The 24,761-nt window shown below is 40.0% G+C and overlaps 1 long non-coding RNA gene across 1 annotated transcript in view; it reads right to left on the bottom strand.

Moving 5' to 3' along the window:
* Positions 1-20,276, bottom strand: part of LOC309862300 — a 173,045-nt gene extending 152,769 nt beyond the window's left edge. The window contains exon 1 of the long non-coding RNA XR_014310406.1: positions 20,227-20,276. This is a non-coding gene — a long non-coding RNA (uncharacterized lncRNA). The remainder of the gene's footprint in view (positions 1-20,226) is intronic.
* Between the last annotated feature and the right edge of the window lie 4,485 nt (positions 20,277-24,761).

Genomic DNA, 24,761 nt, shown 5'->3' on the forward strand with positions numbered 1-24,761 from the left:
TATATATATTAAAATTACATGAGACAGGCTCTTAGTACTGTGGAGTAAAATAAAGACAGGAATGGGGATAGAGAGTGAAGTGGAAAGGGTATAATTTTAAATGGGAAGGTCAGAGAAGACCTCACTGAGAAGTTGGATTAGTTAGGACATACCAGGGAAACAGAACAAAGAAAAGATAGATAGATAGATAAATAGATAGATGGATGCATACATACATACATAAATATATGTAGAGATAGAAAGACACATTATGAGAGGTTGGTTTGCACCATTATGGAGGTGGAAAAGACCCACAATCTTCCATGTGCAAGCTAGAGGTCCAACAAAGCTGGTGCTGTAGTTCCCATCCAAGCTTGAAGACCTTAAAACCAGGGAAATCAGTGGTGAGTCCTGATCTAAGTCCAAAGGCTCAAGAGCCAGGAGTTGTTGATGTCCAAGGGCAAGAGAAGGTCTTGCTCTTGGTCAAATTTACTTTTCCTCTACCTCTTTGTTCTATCCAGGCCCTTCAGATTTGGATTTTGCCCTCTAATGTTTATTGGGTATACTGATTCAAAGGCTAGTCTCTGCCAGAAACATGCTCACAGACACTGCCAGAAATAATGCATTATCCACTCTTTAGGCATCTCTTATCCCAGTCAAGTGGACATGTAAAATTAACCATTACAACTTGTACAAGAATTCAGTAAAGTGTCAGGATATAAAATCAATACACAGTAATCAGTTGCATTTCTATACACCAACAACAAGACAGAAGAAAGAGAAATTAAGGAGTCAATCCCATTTACAATTGCACCCCAAACTATAAGATACCTAGGAATAAACCTAACCAAAGAGGCAAAGAATCTGTACTCAGAAAACTATAAAATACTCCTGAAAGAAATTGAGGAAGACACAAAGAAATGGAAAAATGTTCCATGCTCATGGATTGGAAGAACAAATATTGTGAAAATGTCTGCTACCTAAAGCAATCTACACATTTAATGCAATCCGTATCAAAATCCCATCCATTTTTTTCAAAGAAATGAAACAAATAATCCTAAAATTTATATGGAACCAGAAAAGACCTCAAATAGAGGAATGTTGAAAAAGAAAGCCAAAGTTGGTGGCATCATAATTCCAGACTTCAAGCTCTGTTACAAAACTGTCATTATCAGGACAGTATGGTACTGGCACAAAAACAGACACACAGATCAGTGGAACAGAATAGAGAACCGAGAAATAGTACCCAAATCTATAAAGAACTTATCAAACTCAACACCCAAAGAACAAATAATCCAATCAAGAAATGGGCAGAGGACATGAACAGACATTTCTGCAAAGAAGACATCCAGATGACCAACAGACACATGAAAAAGTACTCCACATCACTCAGCATCAGGGAAATACAAATTAAAACCACAATAAGATATGACCTTACACCAGTCAGAATGGCTAAAATTAATAAGTCAGGAAATGACAGATGCTGGCAAGGATGTGGAGAAAGGGGAACCCTCCTACACTGCTGATGGGAATGCAAGCTGGTGCAGCCACTCTGGAAACAGCATGGAGTTTCCTCAAAAAGTTGAAAATAGAGCCACCCTACAATCCAGCAATCGCACTACTGGTTATTTACCCTAAAGATACAAGTGTAGTGGGGCGCCTCGGCAGCTCAGTGGGTTAAAACCTCTGCCTTAGGCTCAGATCATGATCCCAGGGTCCTGGGATGGAGCCCCGTGTTGGGCTCTCTGCTCAGCAGGGAGCCTGCTTCCACCTCTCTCTCTGCCTGCCTTTCTACCTACTTGTGATCTCTCCCTGTCAAACAAATAAATAAAATATTTTAAAAAAAGATAAAAATGTAGTAATCCGAAGGGACATGTGCACCCGAATGTTTATAGCAGCAATGTCCACAACAGCCAAACCATGGAAAGAACCTAGATGTCCATCAACAGAGGAATGGATAAAGAAGATGTGGTATATACATACAATGGAATACTATGCAGCCATCAAAATAAATGAAATCTTGCCTTTTATGATGATGTGGATGGAACTAGAAGGTATTATGTTGAGCAAAATCAGAGAAAGACAATTATCATATGATCTCCCTGATATGAAGAAGTTGAGAGGCAAAGTGGGGGGTTTGGGGAGTAGGGAAGGAAAAAATGAAACAAGATGGGATTGGGAGGGAGACAAGACCTAAGAGACTCTTAATCTCACAAAACAAACTGAGGGTTGCTGGGGGAGGGGGAGAAGGAGAGGGTGGTTGGGTTATGGACATTGGGAAGGTATGTGCTATGGTGAATGCTGTGAAGTGTGTAAACCTGGTGATTCACAGACCTGTATCCCAGGGGCTAATAATACATTATATGTTAATTAAAAATTAAAAATTTTTTAAAAATTAACCATTATAGTTACATTTGAAAGGCTTGAATTCAAAAGAGTGTGGAAACCAGGAATACAACTACAAAAAGAGTGCTTCAGACTCATGTCCAGTTCAAAGGTCCAGAGATAGCAGAGTGCTTGTGCTTTGGAAGTACAGCAAGGAGACTAGCATGGCTAGAATAGACTGAGCAAGGGGGAGAGAGTTGTAAGCAATAAGGTCAGAGAAGTAATAAGAGTCCATACCATTTATTGATACTTGGAGCAGAAATAGATTCAAATAATCACAACTCAGCAGTGGACATATATAAGGCTTTTTGCTAGGATCAGTTATCAGAACATAGGAATAGATATTATTTGATGAATAAGTAAATGGTAAATAAAAAATTAAAAGATTTGCTCTTTACAAAAACATTCATGAGCCAAGAAAATTTGATGGATGGGATATGTTTGAATCAGTTTATGACAATAGAGAACATTTTGGAGAACTCAGAAAACGAATGTTAAGACTTTTGAAGAGATCATCTTTGAAAACCCTTGAAGTATCTCTGTACTATGGAATTAAGATCTTGCTGAAAGCATGTCTCAGAGAGTATTCTATATTTTAGGTAATCAAAATGCAATTCAAATTGACTTAACTAAGGAAGCTCTATTGCCTGTTATAAATAGAATATTCAGAGTTAGCAAAGGCTTCAGAATTGGTTTGATTCAGTGTTGTCATCAAGAAGCCATCTTTCCATCACTCTACTCTACCTTCCAAGTTGACACCTTATTCTGAAGAAGTTACCCTCATGACAGGGTGGCTGCAGCAGTTCCAGATTTCATATCCTCATGTCATATGATTCAGAAGATGAGAAAAGATTATTTTTTAGCAGCTGTCTCAGAAAAGTGAGCTACTTCCAAAATTACTTGGAAAAGATTTTCTTCTCATTGACCTTAATTGAGTCACAAGTACTGTTCTAATCTAAACTCTCAGCTGGGTGAAGTCCATGGACTGATGGGAAAGTACTGGTTTCATTCATTCATTCTACAAATATTTCAGTGCCTATTATGTGTCAGGCATTGTTCTAACCATTTGGAAAATAGCAATAAACAAAATAAAGATCCATATCCTAGTGGGAAAGGATAGACATTAACACAATAAATAAGTGAATTATATTGTTTAGAAGGTGATAATTGCTGAGGAATAAAAAGAAAAAGCAGAGGAAAGGGAGAATTGAATGGTTATAAGTTGAAATAGATGATTTCAATTTTATTTTCTTCAATTTTTATTTTTTTTAGATTTTATTTATTTATTTGATACACAGAGAGAGATCACAAGTAGGCAGAGAGAGAGGGGAAAGCAGGCTCCCCACTGAGCAGGGAGCGCAATGCAGGGCTCCATCCCAGGACCCAGGGATCATGACCTGAGCTGAAGATAGAGGCGTTACCCTCTGAGCCACCTAGGCACCTCGATGATTTCAATTTTAAATTAGATGTTTAATATAGGACTCATTAGGAAGACAACATGTGAATAAAACCTTCAAGTAAACGAGGGAGTTATCAATCAGATCATCATCACAAAAAGCCCTCCAACAGAGCACATGGCCGATGCAATGACTCTAAGGCATGAGCAAGAATGGCACATTCAAAGAACAGCAGTGAAGCCAAAGTGGTTTGAGAGAAGGATCAAAAAAGCAAGACTGGGTCAGAGACATAATAGAACCAGGTTCTGTAAGTCTTCTGAGTACTTGAAAAGGCTTGACTATCACGTGGAATGAGAGGGGGAGCCATTGCTGATTTTTTAGCTGAGAAATGTCATGATCTGACTTGCTTTAAAAGGAACCACCTCGGGGCACCTGCATGGCTCATTGGGTTGAGCCTCTGACTCTTGATTTTGGCTGGGGTCATGATCTCCAGAGTCATGGAATGGAGCCCTGCATGTGGCTTGATCTCAGTGCAAAGTCAGCTTGTCCCTTTCCCTCCTCCTCTGCTCTCTATCTCTAGGATAAATAAAAATAACAACAATAACAACAACAACAACAACAAAAACAACAACAACAAAAGGAACCATCTAGCTGTTGAGCTGTGAATGGACTATAGGGGGACAAGAGTTGAAATAGAGGGTCTAGTTAGGAGGCTGTTGACGTGATCAAGATAGCTTGATGTGAAAAGATAGCTTCTCAGAATAGGGTAGTAGCAAGAAGAGGCACAAAGTAGATTTGAGCTATGTTTTGAAAGTTGAGCTAAGAAGATTTTCTATTGAATTAGATACTATAAAAAAGACAAGACTTAGGGATGATTCTAAGTTATTTGCTCTCAGCAACTGTAAGAAGGGTGTTAACAATGAATGAAGAAGTGGTTGTGGGAAGAGTAGGATTTCAGTGGAAGATCAAGAATTCAGTTCTGACACATTAGTTTGAGATGATAAGAAGATAGCTGAAAATAGGAGTCATAGTTTGCAAGACAGGACAGAGTGGGAGTATAAATTGTGAAGCCATCAGTTAATAGATATTATGAGATCATCAAAGAAGTGAGAGATACTGCTGTCAAGTGAGATTATAATGGAATAAATCATGGGATTTACAATATAGAGATCCTTGGTGATTAAGACAGGAGCAGTTCTAATGGAGTAGAGATAGGAGAAAATGTGGTAGAAAGTCTACAAAGAGAGCCTCTATCCCTTTCTTGCCCCTTTGTAGGGAAGTGTTTCTCCTCATATTAAGAGGGGAATCTATCAGTCCTCATTTGGAATTTTTGTTTCTTGCTTGACTGAAAGAAGTGATGTTCTGAGAAGTGATAATATGCCCAGGTCTCTTCAACACTTTTGTTTGGAATGGTCCCTCTTCGAACCAAGCTACCATGTTGAGAGAAGCCCAGACCACATGGAGGGATTATATGTAGACATTCCAACTGATAGTCCTGTTTGATATCATCAAATGCTAGCCTTGTGAGTGAGCCATCATACAGTCAATCTGTTAGATGACCTCAGCCATTGTCTGAGATGTTAGATGGCCTCAGCCATTGTCTGAGAACGACTGTATTGTAGTCTGAGTTCCTTAGGAAGCAGATTCTGGGAGAGAGGAGGTCCATTAGGGAGTGCTTGGAAGATGAATACCTGTTGAAGGGAAGGACAGTGAAGGAAGAAGGATTGACAAAAGGAGAAATCAAACTCTGAGCAATCTCATCAGAAGTCTCAACTGACTCTTTAAGGGAGTCCTGAGCATGGTATAATCCCTTATATGTATCCTGAGTTGGGATGAAAGTATTGGACTAAATGTTCACATACAATTCAGTCATTGGATATGGGCCACTCTGGGAAGAGTCTGAGACCTTGGGTGAGGTGACCCTCAGAGGCATTCCCTGAATAAGACTGAAAATGGAGGGCTGTCGGCCATGTTCCTCACAACTGATGTAATATGTCCTTCATTCCTAAAATAACATCTAACTGACATATGAGTGTTCACCGTAAACTTCATGATATATCCTAAGAGAATTGGCCAGCTGAGCCCAGTCAAACCACAGAATCCGAAGAAGTGACAGAAATTATTGCTCTAAAGTATTTAGGGTTAGTGGAGTTTGTTAAGCATTTGTGGATAACTAGAAGAAAAGGGGGATTAAAGATCGGGATGTGGAGCAACTGCATATTAAGAGGACACGAAGAAGAGTAGAAGGCAATAGAAAGCCAGGGAGGGAATGACCAGTAAATATGGGATAAAGCAAGTTTCTTGCGCCCAACTTGGCCCTGTGATCCTCAATCCATCCCTCATCTTTCCCCCACTTGACCCTTTATGGTAGTGGATCTGACCAGTGCAGCCTGCTTTTCCAGGATTCTGATATTAGTTGGTTTCTAGCTGGGATTATCTTACGAAGGGCAGTGATGGAAAATTGTAGTAAGGGGACAAAAGGAGAAACCAGGAATGTTCTCTCCTTCTCTGGGGTGGTGTCTCTGGTTGTGGCTGTAACTCTCCTCGAACTGTGGCTTCTGCTAGACAAATTGTGCATAATTGCAGCTTCTGCTTTTTCCCCCTAAAGCCCAGGGGTACCTTCCCTCCTCTTTGTTCCTCCAGCCTAGGTTGGTACTGCTTTTCTCCAGTTTCCAACCCCTGCTTTCCTCACTCTCTCCTATTTGGCTTTTCATCTTTTGTCACCTGTGTCATCGAGTTCTTGAATTAAATTCCTTCTGTTCAAATACTGAAAAAAGGTTTCTGTTTTCTTAATTGGATCCTGATTGATTAGGTCCTGGAAGCCAAGTGAAGAAAGTGTATCAAGGAGGAAGGAATAATGAACTGTGCTAGTTTGGCTGAGAGGTCCAGACGTTGAAGGCTGAGAATGGGTTAGTGGATTTAACAAAATGGAGGTCACTGGTCACATGACCAGAGCATTATTGGAATGATGGGCAGGTGAGAGATCAATTGTGTGAAATCAGAGACCACTTCTGCAGCTGTGGTAGGGTCAGTTTCCCAAAGTATTTATGTACAGAGCACCTAGAGTGGATGTGGGGAAATGACCACAGTATCCAGTCTCACTAGGAGACAGAAGGAAGACTAAGGTCACAAGAGGGAATTCATCTAGGTGGCAAGAGTCAGTGGTCAAAGGCAAGGCTTCCAGTGAATAGACTCAAGGATTTAGGTTCATGGCGGAAACATGCTATAGCAGGAAGGTCAAGGCACATAAGGAAAATTTTAGAAACTTGATGTAAAACATCCCATTTGGGGAACAGTGAATTTCTGCTTTCCAAACTTCATTTCTAGAATGGCACAAACGTATTTCAAGAAGTTAGTATAAGGCAGAGCGCCTGCGTGGTTGTTGGTTAAGCAATTGCCTTCAGCTCAGGTCATGATCCCAGAGTCCTGGGATCAAGCCCCACATCCGGCTCTCTGTTTGGCCGGGAGCCTGCTTCCTCCTCTCTCTCTGTCTGCCTCTCTGCCTACTTGTGATCTCTATCTGTCAAATGAATAAACAAAATCGAAAAAAAATATTTTTAAAAAAGAAGTTAGTATAAAGCAGTAAAATATGTTTATCTGCAATAAACTTCAGAATACAACATTCCTGAGTTGTGATCTCTCTTGAAAGACTTTAACCCAAAGAAACAATCCTAAAAAGGAAAGTGTTTAGGCATGAAGATGAATACTAACCTATTATTTATTAGAATAGAAAGGTTGGAACCATATTATTTTTTCAGGAATCTAGAAATAGGTAGTTGACTATAATGAATCCACTCAGAAGACAATTAGGAAAATTATTATGAAAACTAGTAAAACTTATGGTTCCATAAAGAAAACATACAAAGAAAATACAGACAGCTTTATGTTCAGTTTTTATTTTTTTTCAAGATTTTATTTATTTATTTGACAGACAGAGATCACAAGGAGGCAGAGAGGCAGGCAGAGAGAGAGGAGGAAGCAGGCTCCCTGTTGAGCAGAGAGCCTGATGTGGGGCTCGATCCCAGGACCCTGGGATCATGACCTGAGCCGAAGGCAGAGGCTTTAACCCACTGAGCCACCCAGGCGCTCCTATGTTCAGTTTTTAAAATGAAAGATGTAGTGTTTCCTTGCAGAACATAGTTACAACTAAGTAGATGAGTGCCAACATTTAAGTAGCAGCTTGAGCGTTAGGTAAGATAGAGACCCTCAGTAATCTTTCTTCTTTTCTATGTTTTATTCATTGATCATGTATATTTTTTGATAGCAGAAAAAATAAACTCTTTGAAAGGAAAAAAAAAATAGGTGATAGGGAACAGATTCCGTATTACAGAAATTCTGTTCAGTAGGAGGCACAGTAGAAATGGTTTCTTGTAATATTAGGATAAATGAGGGGCACCTGGGTGGCTCAGTCAGTTAAGCATCTGCTTTCTGCTCAGGCATGATCTAGGAGTCCTGGGTTTGAGTCCTGTATCTGGCTCCTTTCTCAGCAAGGAGTCTGCCTCTCCCTCTTCCTCTGCCTCTCCCCCTGCTTGTGCTCTCTCTCTCAAATAAATAAACAAAATCTTTTTAAAAATTAGGGTAGGTTATATCTTAGCTAATCAAAGTCTTAATCTGAGTTCTAATTTCTTTCATTGCTTGTGATTAGCACATTTATACTTGTGTTAAAGCTGCCTCCCTTTCTTATCCCATTACTAAAGCTTCTAATTCATATGTCATATCACAATGCTTGAACTCACAAAATTGCATATATGCAGATGTCACAGCCAACTGCTGCAAGTTTTTGGGATCCTAATTATATAGATGAAAGCTTGTGTTGCATGCAAATGGACTGAAAATCTTCACACGGAGAGGAATAAAAAAAAATACACTGTATTAAAAATATCTTTAGCACAATTCTTAGGAGAAAAAAGAATGGAAGGTTGAGTCTGAGATAAGATTATGCCACTCAAACATGAGTTCTCAGTCTCAGATTTAAAAAGATTTGTCCACAATCTCCCTATCCAGAACCACACTTTTCAAACCCCTCTGTTATTTCAAAATCTATAGTATAAATGTTATGCTTTCTTTATATTGTTGGGGAATATATGCTGACAAAATAAGGGAGCTCTCAGACCTGAAGATAAACTGAGAAGAATGTCAGTGTCAACCAGTGTGGTAATTCTAGCAAACCCCAACAAGAACAGAGAAATATTTGGGATTCCACTGTAAATGAGGAGAATTCAGCAGTTCCTATTGCTTCTTCTTAAGGTTAACCAAGAAGCATCAAGCAACATCTGCTTGGGTTTGATCATAGCAAAAAACATTCCAGATATCTTATGCAGACAAGGATTGGGGATCTCAATTTCAGTTCCTGTTACATTCCTCAAATTACTTTAAAAGATGAATAAACAGTAGATATGTAGTTTTGGTAACCCAGGAGATTTTTAATCAGGTGTATGAATGTTTTCTCCAGAATTTCACATTCTTCCTTCCCTCAGATCAGGCACTATGGTTTTTTTTTTTTTTCTTTTTCGACTCACCGAAGTTCAAATTCCTCTTTATCCATTGAGAGATTAGAGATGAGCCTAGTATGTTCAAGTTTTAACAACACTCTGGGTCTAAAACAAGGAATTAATTATATAGGGCAATGAGTGTAGCATAGGTTTCAAAGCATAGGCTTAGGGGGTAATGTTTCTGGATTCAGGTCCTACCCTTACCACTTCTTAGAGAGTGACCTCAGGCATGCTGCCTCACTTCTTCAAGACCCATGACTTCATTTATGAACTAAGTATAACAATAGTACCTTCCTCCAAGGAGTAGTGTGTGGCCAAATGAATTATCCACGTGAAGCCCTTAAAGTGGCGCCTGGTACATTGTGTGTATTTAATAAAGTGTTAGCCATGATTACAATTGGCAGCTTTTGTGTCCGGCTCCAGGAAATTCTTTGGAGATGATTATACCCACCCTTCCAGATAATATGGTAGGACTGATAATTAATCTCTCTAGTTCATATAAGTGAACATCTGGTCAAGTTTTCATTCCAAACAATATGACTCGGCCAGACCATGACTATATAAGGCAAGCATTCTCTAATTCTACTGTACCGCTGACCAAGAATGTTTTTCCCCTCTGCGCAGAGCCAGAGACAATGTTAAGGCAGGGTGGTAATTCATTTTATTTCACAGACAAGGGAGTGTTTAAGCTAAATACATGGATTCCAACTACAAATATCTGGATAAAATATTTTTTTTAAAGCAGACACTTCATCACACTATGTATATCTTCCAGAAATTTCTCCATCAACTCTTGGCTGTTTAGTGCCATAGATAGGTTCTCTCCCACAGGGAAAAAAGATAGAGTCAATATAACGGATTTACAAATGGTAATCTTCACCAGCGCTGTGTGCTGCTCTGTACCATATAACACCTTCTTGTCCACAAAACCCGGATGCCCTGTGGATTATAAAAATAACACAAACTTCTTTATGCCGTAAGAAGAGAATAAGGGACAAAGAGATCTTTGAGATTGTCTCTCGTCCAACCACCCAATCTTAGACGGGAAATCATTTAAGAGAGGAGTAGAAAAGTGGCTTATTTAAGGTCACGTGGCAAGTTTAGGACAAAACTGGGACAAGAGGTGAGTCGCCTAACTCCTCAGGCAGGGCTTTCCACGGTTATCATAGATCCCCAAATGCCATGCCTATGGTGACAGAAAAGAAGGGGTTGGCTCTGAAATTAATAGTACACTATGTGTTAATTAACTGATTTTCAATAAAAGCAAAATGGAATAAAAATAAATAAATGAAGAAAAGGAAAAGAGGACACGTTCACTTACAGAGAGACGTGGCATGAATTTCCTTCCTCTGCTGTCTCTTTGCAATCTGAAACTAAAGTTCTTTTCCCTCCTGACTATCTGGGCACCTTCTGCAGAGTATTTGGTAGTTTGAAAAAATAAAACAAGTTGCAGGGGTGCCACGAAGTTGCAGCAAGGAGTCAGCCATCCATGGTACCTGGGAGTGTTCTAGATCTCTAGGACTAAAGACTCAGGATGGGCCAGGTCCCGGGCTAAAGGCTCTCGAGGGATTACTTCATGTACTGCTCTTGAGAATCCTGTGATGTAGTTAATATGAACACCGCTCTTTGCCAGATGAGAAAATCAGGACTTAAGGAAGTTAAGTCAACTACCAAAAGTCACATAGGTATGAAGTGTGAGTCTAGGCATATCATTTGGAAATCTTACCCCAAGCCTCTGGGCTTTTTTTCTAACTTGAGGCCATCACTGCCTTTCCCAGATCTGTCACTGTCTGTTCTATTTCTTGGTTTGAAGTTCACAAGAATGCACTCTAGCTTTGTTACCCTGATACGGTTTTTTTCCTAGTTTTTTATTTTATTTATTGACCAACATTTGTACAATAGTTTGGCAGCAGCCATTGTTCTATACAATCCATTTATATTGCATATATGTTTATCTAATCTTTACCACAATCCAGTGAGTTAGGTGACATATACATCCTCGTTTTTAAAATTTAAGGATGGTTGACACAGAGTGTTCTATTAGTTTTAGGTGTACAACATAGTGATTCACCAATTCTGTATGTTACACTGTGCTCTCTACCAGTGTAGCTGCCATCTGTCACCATATTATCCTATTACAGTACCATTGATTATATCCCCTATGCTGCACCTGTCACCTGTGTGACTTATTCATTCCGTAACTGCAAATTAATACCCTCATTTTATAAATAAAGAAACTCAGACATCGGTGTAATTTGCCCAAAGTGATACAGCTCGTAAATGATGGAATCGACCACAACATTGTATCATCTAATGTTATACTTCCCTCCTTTTCTCTTTTCTTTTTTTCTTTCTTTCTTTTTTTTTTTTTTAAGAGCATACTTTGAAAGAAAACTTAAAGAAAAAGTGTTTTTAGAGAGGGAAGATGGGTCAGACCCAGATTCATCTTCATCTTCCGTACTCTGGTAACCTTTGGAGGATACCAAGGATAACAAAGTGACATTCACTGCTTTAGAATCTGCATCAGTAATTTTTCTCTTCCTCACTTATTTTACGTAATTGTTACCTTTTCTCAATCCCAAAGGAATTATGTAGCCACAAGCAATAACTTGCAGATGATTACACAACCACTAAAAGGGATAATTAGAAGGACTGTGTAATAACATGGCAAGGTGGCTAGAATATAAGGTTAAGTGGAAAAAAGGAACACAAAAATGCATCCATTGTGTGATTGTAGTTATAGACAAATCTATATGCCTAGACATCTTTGAATGGCTATGTTAAAACAGTGGGATTATGAGTGATTTTTGAAATTTCATCTGAAACTAGTCTATCATTAAATTGAAAACAACACCAACAAATTACCAAGAAAGAAAGATCCATGCGGAAGAACATACTCTTCACCTGAAGGAAAGACTTAGTTGTAGTGACTTATCGGGTTAGTGATTCTTCTCTAGATGATGTTTTTGGGCTATCTGTCTCCTAATGGTCTGCTGGCATTTGGTAGTTTATTTTAAGGGCATTACTTGAAAGTTAATCAAGAGCCCGATAAAGTGAGTTATGCTCATCCTCTTGAAACATAATTTAGCCATTGAAAGTTCTATTTATGGTCAATCTATGACATGGAAGCAATATAATGTTTAAAGGAAAACAAAAGGGGAACCTTGGTGGCTCAGTTGCTTAAGGGTCTAACTCTTGATCTCAGCTCAGGTCTTGAGCTCGGGGTCATGAGTTCAAGCCCCATGTTAAAAAAAATAGAATAAAATAAAATAAAAAATAAAAGGAAAGTAAAATATAATGTTGCATGTATGTCTTATGATCACCGTTATATTTATATATCTTTAAAGGTGATACATAGAAATAATGCAGAAAGGAAATACACCAGACTCTTAAGATTGATTGTGTTGGGGATAAGCTTTAATTATCTCCTTCTTTAATTTTTTTCTCCTTCTTTAATTTTTTTATATTTATCAAATATTCTACAATAAACATGAATTATAACGGAAAACCATAAACTTTAAGAAGAATTAGAAATCTAAAGTAAAAAAAAAAACAAGAAACGTGAGCATTTTATTTGAAGATTTTATTTATCTGACAGACAGATCACAAGTAGGCAGAGAGGCAGGCAGAGAGAGAGGGGAAGCAGGCTCCCTGCTGAGCAGAGAGCCTGATGCGGGGCTCTATCCTAGGACTTTGGGATCATGACCTGAGCCCAAGGCAGAGGCTTTAACCCACTGAGCCACCCAGGTGCCCCAAGATTTTTTTTTTTTTTGAAGTAGGCTCCATGCCCAACATGGGGCTTGAACTCATGACCCTGAGATCAAGAGTTTCATGGTTTACAGACTGAACCAGTCAGGTTCTCCATATTTGAAGATTCTAAGAGCAGCAGAAATTGTTTAGGGTTTGTTCCCCTTCTCTCCCTCCGTGGGACGTGGGAGGCCGCAGGGAATAGAACATCCTCCAGCCTAACGATAGCTGTCAGGTGTCTCAAAGCCACGTGGTAGCTGTTGTTTCAATCCCTGGGGTCTTGGACAGAGTCAAGGTTCAAAAGAGTATGCACCTTGTAGAATTTTAAAATTACAGCAGGCTGGGGACGCATGGGTGGCTCAGTCATTTAAGTGCCCGACTCCTGATCTGGGTTCAGGTCCTCATCTCAGGGTTGTGGGTTGGCGCCCAGCAACAGGCTCCAGGCTCAGCACGAAATCTTCTTGTCCCCCTCTCTCCACTCCTACCCGACATGTTCCCTCATTCCCTCTCTATCTTTCAAATAATTAGATAAATAAATAAAATCTTTAAAAGAATAAAATAAAAATACAACAGGCCCCCTTCTCAAAGAAGCCATTTGTTTTGTTCTTAAATAGCATTCAACTTTGAAGATATTAAAAAATTAGAAAAAGAACATAGTCTATCGGTTGGATTTTCCATTTGAGCCCATTTTCCTTTTGAGCCCAACAATTCCATTTAGGAACTACCTATACCACCTCAGAAACTCCCAAAGCTGGTTATCGGAATAACATGGGAAGCTTTTAAAAATAATAGTTGCTAGAGTATGCAGGATATTAGGGTTCAGGACACAGGTAGGGGGGGTGGTCCTCTCCAGTTTGTTTAAACAAGGATCTGTAACTAGGCCAAAAAATACCATCCTGCATTAACCAGTTGTTCTGATTTTCCCAGGTCTGTTTTGATTTTAGCTTTAGCCCTGAAAGTGTTACAGTCCTGGGCAAACAGGGATAGTTAGTCACACTAAATTCTCTTTCCAGACACCTAACCAGAATATTCTTGAATCACTTTGAGTCATGATGCAAACACAGAGAAATGAAAACCAGAAAGAATGGAGCGAAAGCTTTGAAATGTCTAAGTCATCTCTTTGTGGAACATTGAAACCATGAAAAGGGTCATATCTGAAAAAAGAAAAACCACTCAGATTTTTAATCTTCTAACTTCCCAAGTATTTTTCTTTCCCAACAAGATTTTATTTAAGAGAACATGATACAGATTTTTAGCTGTTATGACTGCATTCTACAATGCCTCTTAGGAAAAGTTCCAGAGAATGACAATTGTATCCAAAATGCGGGTCCAATCCACAGACATCATGGGTAAACACTGTCTTTGTTTTTGTTTTTGTATTTGACTCTCCAATGGTAAGATAATGAACATTAACAAGAGGACTTTCTTTCAAAATTTGGACTGAAATTTAAGTGTTCGGGTCCCTTGTTTCATCTGTTGAAGCTGGAGTGGGGTCTTCCCGGTTTCTTTAGTAACAGTAAATTGGAGATATGGAACAAAGACTCTTATGCATTAACAGTGGGGTGGGGAATGAAGTTTGTTATTATTAGAGAATTCTTCTCTTAGGAGGAGCACACACTGAATCCTGAGAAGTTACATAGATTTAAGCAAGCCTCTTATAAATGTAGTGAAGAAAGACTTCTTGCCCTCGCCGCATCAAATCACAGTGTGGGGGAGAAAACTGACCAAACAGTGGTTTTCAGTCACTGTCCCAAATAAAACTGTATTATTTTCCTAGCAAAAATAAAACACTGTTATTTTTACCTACTTCAACTCCCTGTTAAGGAGAAAGAAATTATATGGAACTTTTAAAAGATGGGATTTCATAACAAGTCCTTTTGACATTTATCCACAGTGCAGAATCTTGGGTAACGTTGGCTTATAAAATTTTAATAGCTTTGGCTATGCTTTCAAGCGTCTTGTTTACTTTAACAACAGGCTTCTTGACCAGGATCACAGAGCAAGGAATCTATGGCTAAATCTGCCTGTCCTCCTGGCTGGGGCAGAGGCAAATCAAGGGGCGGCAAAGCTTGGGAGAAGCAGAGGTGGCTGGCGTGCAGTCAGCAGACGAGGTCCGGTCGTGGTCAGCATACTGGCTCCGGAGGCAACAAGCTAGGTTCAAACCCAGGCTTTCCCTCTCCCTATGTTTGCAACCACAGGCAAAGCCCCAGTCCCCATCTGTAAAGCAGAGAGATGGTACTGACCCCATAGAGACTTTCTGTGGCTGGAAAGAAGCAAATCCCCTAGCCTAGAGTGAGAAGGGATGTGTGTGCTCAGCACCTGTTGGCGGCAAAAGTAAGTTTCTCTTCTTCATTCTCCATGTTTCATCCACATGGGATATATTCGTTTGTAAAATAAGCACTGTGTTTGATTTTATTTTTTAAAAGATTTAATTTATTTATTTGGCAGAGAGAGAGAGAGACAGCAAGAGAGGGAATACAAGCAGGGGGAGTGGGAGAGGGAGGAGCAGATTTTCTGTGGACTGAGGAGCCTGACAGGGGCTTCGATTCCAGCACTCTTGTATCAGGACCCCAGCCAAAGGCAGACACTTAACAACTGAACCACCCAGGTGCCTTTCCATGTTTGATGTTATCCATAGGCCTTCACAGCTGCTGTTTTCACCTTTAGGAAGTGCCCCTGGCCCTTACCTGACCAACCCTGGGCACCCTCCCAACCTCCCTTCTCCAGGGAGGCCTTCCCTAGTCACCTGAACCATGGGCTGTCTTGACATGGCCTACCAGAAGCCCTTAACAGATAATAATTACTGACTAGCATCATTCTCATTTAGAAACATGATGTCATAAATCCAATACATGGATCTACAGTTTTATGAAATAATGGTGTTTCTAGCCAATGGCTTCCAACCTCTTATTGCAAGTAATCCTATTATAGCAAAACCTGTCATAGGGCATTTGCCAGAATTCAATAATTCTTATTTTAACATCATGGTTTTGGCCATATCTTACTGTCTGCCCAGAATTTCTTTTTTTCCTTCCTTTTTTCTTTTCTTTCTTTCTTTCTTTCCTTCTTTCTATATGGCAATAACTCAGATTTCCCATCAGCCCGTCCTTGTAGTATTCCGTGCTGCCTTTTGTAAGTTTCATGCCAGACAGGACCTGTTTTGGTTTGGTTGACACACGTGGAACAGACTAACAGAATAATCCATACGGATTTTGAATAACTTATAAAGCCAACTAAAGACCCACACTGCTGGTAGCTCTTTCTAACAGAAAATAATGCCTTAATCCAAGGGCATAATTTCTGTTTCTGAAACCATGACAGACCAGTGACCTTCTTTCTGTCCCTGAAAATCCACTCCTTCATTTACTAACAAGTTAAAATAATAATTGGAACAAATTTCATCATTGCAGTAAGGGTATTATAATGGAAAAGCTGCCTTTTCTTTCTCAAAAGCTTTGTTAAGATGAATTTATATATCATATAGTTACAGTAAACTCTTTGGTATTTTTAGTATATTCATAAGATTGTGCAAGCATCACCACAATAGAATTTTAAAACAGTTTTTTTCCCCTAGAAGAAACCAATATTCACTACCAGGCAGTCCCCTTCTCCCTTCCTTCAGACTCCCTAGTTCCCTCAGCACTAAGTAATCACTAATCTATTTAACCTACTTTCAGTCTCTATGGATTTGCCTAACCTGCTCATCCCATATAAGTGGAATACTACAATAGGTGGTCTCTTGTCACTGGCTTCTCTCACTTAGCATCATGTCTTCAAGGTTAATCATGTTGAAACATGTATCAGTATTTCATTCTTTATTCAAGCTGGATAATATTGCATTGTATGAATATACATTCATGAGTTGATGGACACTTACGCTGTTTTCACTTTATGTGTATTATAAATAGTGCCATTATGAATATTCAAGTACAGGGTTTTTTGTGGATATACGCTTTCATTTTTTGTGGGTATATACACCTAGGATTGGAACAACTGGGTCATATGGTAATTCTATGTAAAGCTACTTTTTCGCCTGCCAAAAATCCTTGGCTCCTCCTTCTAGTAACAGTCCTTCCTTCCTCCCTTCCATTTTGCTGTATAATTTCTTCCACATTGGCTGCAGTCTTGATAAAGCTGTCAATCAGCTCATCGGGACCTCCCCTGCCAAGGGGTGAGCATGGGATCCATGTCCTACCAATCACCTGTCCTCTCCCTGGAATTTGATTCTTTGGCAGAGAGTCAGTGAGGCTGAAGGGAGCAGGGACTCATGCGTCACTGTCTATTCATTTCTTAACATCTATATCTCAGAGCAGCACTTACACGTCAACTTTTTCAAACGTTGAGTTCTACCACATCCTTCCACTAAGTTCTCTGATTTCATTTTTGCCCTGTGCAGGTCAAATGTGGCTCTGTTGCTTGCATCCACCTTTAGCCTCCTCTGGAACACTCTCTTTCGATCAATAAAAATGCATGCCTATTTATTATCCCAAAGTGATTATCGCTATAAATTAATCAACTCAAATCTTCTCCTTCGTCCCAGTCTATCACCCAAGAGGGAAAGGAAAAGCACCCTCTGTTAGGTGCACTGATCTCAAACATGTGGAACAGAAACAAGTCCCTGAATTCACCGTGTGTACCAAAGACAAAGACGTGGATGTCAGAGCTAGGAGCGATGGCTCTTCTTCCTTGGTCAAGGTGTGATCTGAGGCTTTCAAAGAGCATGAGCCCAGCCCTGCTTCATGTATATAAAAAGGGTATGGTTAATACAAAGGCAAGATTTGCATGTCTTCATCCTGTATTCATCCGCAGACCCGCAGAAGTGCTCTTCAAACCCAGAGATTAGGTCCTGAACCCTCTTTCCAGTTGTGAAAGATACATGATTTTCTTCAGACTAATGGAGTAAGGAAAATGTTCGTTAATGAAGAGTATCTCAAAGAAAAAGATGGAGACTTGTGGTTTTTATAGAGAGAAGTCAACAAGGGAATCATGAGGCAGAGTGGAAGTGGGTCTTAACTGAGTCATAAGGGAAGAGTGGTCCTTTGTGGTTAGCTCTGTCCCGAAACAGGAAAGGCAGGGGAATTCCTTTTTTGGTAGAAGAACTTTTTTGGAGCAGAGTGCTTAAGTAAAGTTCAATGTCCTCCCCTTCCTTCCTTCTTTCCTTCCTTCCTTCCTTCTTCTTCCCATACTTGTGTTTATCCTGGAAATATGTGTGAAGTGTCTATTTTTAGGCTGGCAGCCGGGCTGTGGCCTTAGGAGTGGAGTCTGATCAAAGTCCCTATGAAAGGAAACAGAGATTTGTAGATGCTAGGGCTGCACAGGTTGAAGGTTTTGAGACAGAATTTTTTTGTTGTTGTTGCAGATTTTATTTATTTATTTGTCAGAGAGAGAGAGAGAGAGAGAGAAAGAGAGCAAGCACAAGCAGTGGGAGCAGCAGCCAGAGGGAGAAGCAGGCTCCCCGCTAAGCAAGAAGCCAGAACCCTGGGATCACAGCCTGAGCCGAAGACAGGCACTTAACCCACTGAGCCACCCAGGTGTCCCTGAGGCAGACTTTTAACTGCCTCTTTCTTATTATCCCCATTTCCACATTACCTCCCCTCTCTTGGTCTCGGTACCTTGGATCAAGATGCCCCTCTGCATAGGACCCCTACATTCTCCTACTCCCTTCCTGGTTAATCTAAATGCCTTTTCCTGCAAGCAAGTTTTCTAGACTTCTAAGGGAGTACATGAGATGGCTTTTGGAGGCTTCTGTGGTCCTACTAAGCCCTATGGCATTCTTTTTTTTTTTTTTTAAGATTAATTAATTTATTTTCATGAGATAGAGAGACAAAGTGAGCGGGGGCGGGGTGGGGGGAAGGGGCAGAGGGAAAGGGAGAAAGAATCCTCAAGCAAACTCCCCTCTGAGCATGAAACCAGAGGCTTAAGTGGAAACCAAGAGCCAGTCTTTCACCCAGGCGCCCTGCTCTATGGCATTCTTTAATAGAGATGGTCTGCTTTTTCTTGGTGATATGTGGTTTCTAAAAGCAGCTTCAGGATAGCCTCCAGTCCTCTCCTCCAATTGGGTTGTCTCCCCTAAAGCCCTCATATAGAAATTTTAATAGGTTCCCAGAGCTGAAGGAATCTCTCCTTTCTTTATTTGTATTCTTTAACAATCTGCTTTATTAAAATTATTTATAAATGTCTGTTCTGGGGACCCCTGGGTGGCTCAGTCATTAAGCACCTGCCTTTAGCTCAGGTTATGATCCCAGGGTCCTGGGATCGAGTCCCACATTGGGGTTCTTGCTCAGTGAGGAGCCTGCTTCTCCCTCTACCTTCTATTTCCCCCTGCTTGTATTCTCTCTCTCACTCTCTCTCTCTGGCAAATAAATAAATAAAATCTTTAAAAAATTAAATATCTGCTCTGGTAGTTTGTAAAACACTTTTTATTCATTGGCTATCTCCCAACATGCTTTCCACACCTCTCAGGTGTAAATGTGAATTTGAGAAGCAAGGATGAAATTTAAGTATGATACAGAACAACTAGTATTTTATTTATTTATTTATAAGTTTATTTATTTACTTGACAGAAGCACAGAGAGACAGGGAACACAAGCAGGCGGGGGCGGGGGGAGGGAAAAGCAGGCTTCCCGCTGAACAGGGAGCCCGTGCAGTCTCAATCCCAGGATTCTGGGACCATGACCTGAGCCAAAAGCAGACACTCAACTGACTGAGCCACCCAAGCGCTCCAGAACAACTAGTATTTTAGTGGAAAACCATGCATTGTCTGTAGCCCATCCTTCTGGTGTTCTCTTACTCTGATGACATGGGAGCCACAATTCTACAAGCTGTAAATAACTGACAGCAATGTGAAATAATTCTTGTCTCTAGATGTGCTGGTGGACCTCTGTTCCCCATTGTGGAGAAGGTCAGTTTTGCCTCTACTTCGTACCCACTTCAGTATTTCTGATCTCTAACTGGGTCTCGTTTGTGTGTGTGTGGTTTTAGCACATCTCTAGTCTCCTCATTAATGAGTTAATAACAACTTTAACATATGGTCATATTTATATCTATACGAGAGTTATGATTTTACCTATTTTTGAAAATTATATTTTAACAAGATTGAATTGCACTAAATTGCTTGGATCATCAAGAAGGACTGAGGAGGGCACCTGGGAGGCTCAGTAGGTTAAGTGACTGCCTTTGGCTCAGGTCATGATCCCAGAGTCCCGGAATCGAGTCCCGCATTGGACTCCCAACACCACGGGGAGTCTGCTTCTCCCTCTGACCTTCTCCCCTCTCATACTCTCTCTCACTCTCTCTCTCTCAAATGAATTAATAAAATCTTAAAAAAAAAAAAAAAGATGGACTGAAGAAAAGCCCAACAGACCTGAGCTCAGGGGTAATAGAGTGTAGTATTTAAGAGTACGGGACTTGCAGCTAGACTCCCTGGGTCAAGCCCTCCCCAGATCTACCAGTTTAGTTTAGTTTTTTTTTTTCCCCCAAACTCTGTGACTTTGGCATGCTACCCTTTTGGTGCCTTGGGTGGAGATAACACTGCTTATTTCATAGGGTTGTTGTAAGGATTACCTGAGCTCATAAACAACGTGTGACATATAGTAAGGGCTCAGTAAACACCAGCTATTAATATTAATTAATTAATATTAATTAATTAATTAATAAGGAGACATATATGTAAATCCTGGTCCCATTAAAATTTATCAGGTATAAGATGAAAAGCACAGTTTTACCAGTCATCTGTCTTAAGTGTCCAGAGCCTCATTTCCATTTACAGGAGAACAAGTTGAGGTGATAGAAAGAGGCAGAATCAAGCTCATTTCAGTTACTATTCAACAATCTTGTCCCATTTTACAAATAAAGCATTAAAATGTTAACTCTGAAATTTTCAAAACAAGGCCACTTAATGGACCAACAACAGACTTTTCTGTTTTTCTCTCTCTCACTTTTAGACACAATCTCCTACACCCTCCCTCTCCCAGGATTTCTTACACATCTCCCCTTTGACTCCAAATGGAAAATGGGGCTGAGGCACAGTTATCAGGGTTGTACATGTCTCAGGAGACCCATTTTCAAGGAACCCATTTAGAATCCCTTTCCAGCCAATTCCTGTTAAAGCATTTTCTGGGACATTATTAGGTCCGTCGTGACCTCTCATTTTATCATCTCCCTTTTTGGCCAGAAGATAGCAAAACTCCTTCATGGCTGTCTCTGACTGGGTATCTGGAAGATAAAGATAAAAAAACGGATGAAGAACCCAGAAATGGCAGAAGGAGGGAAAAGGGAGTATCTGACTGTCCTGGGAAGCCAGATTGGGAGAGGCAGCCTTATCGGCACGTGCATGGGGACACACACACACACACACACACACACACACACAGAGCAGTTTGTACACTATTCAGGAGAAAGAAATTATATCTCAGGGAAACCATCGCTGTGTTTGGGGTTTTTTTGCTTGTTTGTTTGTTTGCTTTTAATTTTTTTACAGGGACGTTGCATTTTCTTTAGTTGCTTTTGTTTTGTCTGTATCAGAACAAATTCTTAAAAGATTCCGAATCATAGCTTTGCTTTGCATTGTCTTGTTTTCAACTCTCTGCCTGTCTCCATAGGCAATAGATGAAAACCATATTTATCTTTTTCCCATAGTATCAAATTTCTTAATTATGAATTTTTGGACCCTTCAGAGGTCAAAGCAAATTTTGCAGCATATATATCTTAATAAATTCTCCCAGGGACCTTAATTTTGTTAGCTACTTATAAGGGCTCAGGATTAACCCAAATTTAAGACTCACTGCTTCAGAGGATTTTTAAAAAGTGGAATAATTTTATAATTTCTTCTAGTCAGTAGGCAATAGGGACATGCAAGGGAAGAAGAGATTTTGACTCAGCCTTTGTTCCATCTCTCCTCCAAGGCCAGCACTTGACGTGAGTATAATTCAGAGAGGGAGAGTGATTGCCAGGAGCGAGAGGGTGTGATCATTGCAATTTCACAAAATAACAAGAGACCACTTTTCAAAATTCTTGTCTGTTTAGTGCCCCCCCCCCCAAAAAAAAGGAAAAATGGATACATCTTTCTTTTGGAGAAGTAAGCCTTCAAGTTCAACTGGTTAAGTGATGTGGCCCAAGTTCATTCAAGTGTTAGATAATGTTCTGATTATTTAGAATGTTTGGAGAGATTTGTTCTCTGATGAAGCTGAAAAGGCACCACATTAAGGCTATCAATGACTCATCGAAAAGGTCAGAGGAGAAAAAGCTATTCCCTCCCCACCCCCCCAAGGACAGCATAAATGATTGAATTCATTCTCCCAGCTTTCAACCTGCTTCTGAAATGCTCCAAACTGGGTAACACAGAGGCAGATGGGGAGAGGAGGGAGTCCCGTTTATTGTCCAGTTTGATTCCTCAGAAGACAGCACTGACATATTTGAAAAAAAATTTTTTTAAATCATGTATTGAGTAAACCTTAAAAAAGGAGGTTGCTTTTGACCAAGGAATTTTATATTTAAGAATTGCTTGCCCTTGAACAATTAATTCAATAGAATCTCTAGGGGTGGGCCTTCATCATCACTAGTTTTTAAAAAAATCCTCCAAATGATTCTAATATATAGCCAGAACTGTGAATTGTTAGAGTCAGAAAAGTCCGGATTTTTAAACTCCATTTCACTGTAAATCACTTGAAACTCAAAACCCATTTCCTTATCTACAAAATGGAGACACGCAATAAATATTATCCTGGGCTTTAATAAATATGGAGAAAGAAAAAAAAGAAGGGCACCCTCTTAAAATTATATGTTAATCCTTTCCCGTCCTACAATAGACACTCTCCCCCACAAAGAGTTATAAAAGTGACAAATGTCTCATTACCATATTCAAATGTAATGAATCTGAAATAACTGGGTTTTTGGAGATGATTAATTCTGACCAAGCATCTTTTCCTCTTTGCTGAGTGAATAATAATAATTAATTTACAGTAAGCAGGTGATTCACATTCTACTCACACTTAGACGTTTCTTGGCTAGAACCAATGCAGAGGATCAGGCCATCTTGGCTGGCTGCCTATTCATCCGTGGGATTATTCTTCTTTGCAAACAGACCCGACCACAGCAAGACAAATTCATGCCCAGCTGAGACAATTGTCCTTATCACCATGCATCTTCTGGGAATGTTCCCCACTCCCTGCCACATGTCCTGTGTCTCCTTTTGTAATGAGACAAGCCACCATTTTCGAGTGCTTTCTCTGTGCCAGTCAATTTGTGCTAATTATTTTCCATATATTATTACATTTAACCCTCACAACAGCTTTGCAAATAAAGCACATTATCTCCGTTTTACAGACGATGCAATAGGCTAAGAGAGGTTAAAAATTTGCCTGTGGGTACAGAGCTAATGTGTAATATCTGGATTTGAGTTCAAATCTGTCTGGCTCTTAACCATGACACTAAATTCCTTCTCAACCCACCAAGATTCTGCCCTTTGTTCTGGCTCCAAACAGAAAGTAAACGAAGTCTCCATCTCAGAAGACCTAAACTTAGCATTTCTATTACTATAATAGCTAACATTTGTTGAGGGCTTACCAAGCACCAGCCTTTATATGCCTTCTTCTTTCCTTTGAACTGCTTCTGCTAGAGCTTCCACATGTATTTTTAATTTTTATTCATTTATTTTTATTTTTTATTAAAAAAAAATTTTTTTTAAGTAGGCTGCATGCCCACCATGGAGCCCAATGGGGGATGGTGGGTGGAGGCTTGAACTCAGGACTCTGAGATCAAGACCTGAGCTGTGATCAAGAGTTAGATATAGGGTGCCTGGGTGGTTCAGTGGAATAAGCCTCTGCCTTCAGCTCAGATCATGATCTCAGGATCCTGGGATTAAGCCCCTTGTCCGGCTCAGCAGGGAGCCTACTTACCCTCCCTCTCTGCCTGTCTCTCTACCTGTTTGCGATCTCTCTCTCTCTGTCAAATAAATAAATAAAATATTTTAAAGAAAAAAGTTACACACTTAACTGACTGAGACACCAGACACCCTTATATTTTTTATTTTTTAACTAATGAAGTCGTTTACATATTCAAAACTATGGGCATGTACTTAGATACATCACATCCACCCACTTTATTTCTCATACTCTTTGCCCCTCCCCCTCTGCCCATAAGAAACTTGCTAAGAAACAGCCTCTGTTGCTTCTGGTCTTTTGCACATACTGTTGACTCTTGAACAACGCTGATTTGAACTGCATAAGTTCACTTACACATGGGGTTTGTTTTTTTCCGATGAATACAGCATTATAAATGTATTTTCTTTCCTTATGATTTCCTTTTTTAAAAAATTTTTATTTTACTTATTTGTCAGAGAGTGAGAGAGAGAGAGAGAGAGAAAGAGCACAAGCAGGGAAAGCAGCAGGGAGAGACAAGAGTTCTCCCTCTGGCTGAGCAGGGAGCCCAGTGTGGGACTCGATCCCAGAACCTTGGGATCATGACCTGAGCCAAAGGCAGACACTTAACTGACGGAGCCTCCAAGGCATCCGATCTTCCTTATGATTTTCTTAACATCTTCTTTTCTTGGGGCGCCTGGGTGGCTCAGTGGGTTGAAGCCTCTGCCTTCAGCTCAAGTCATGATCTCAAGGTCCTGGAATAGAGTCCCACATCTGGCTCTCTGCTCAGCAGGGAGCCTGCTTCCTCCTCTCTCTGCCTACTTCTGATCTGTCTCTGTCAAAGAAATAAATAAAATCTTCAAAAAAAAATCTTCTTTTCTCTTGCTACTTTTTCATAAAAGTAT

This window comes from Mustela nivalis (genome assembly GCF_964662115.1).
Source record: "Mustela nivalis genome assembly, chromosome: 3".
NCBI classification, from domain to species: domain Eukaryota; kingdom Metazoa; phylum Chordata; class Mammalia; order Carnivora; family Mustelidae; genus Mustela; species Mustela nivalis.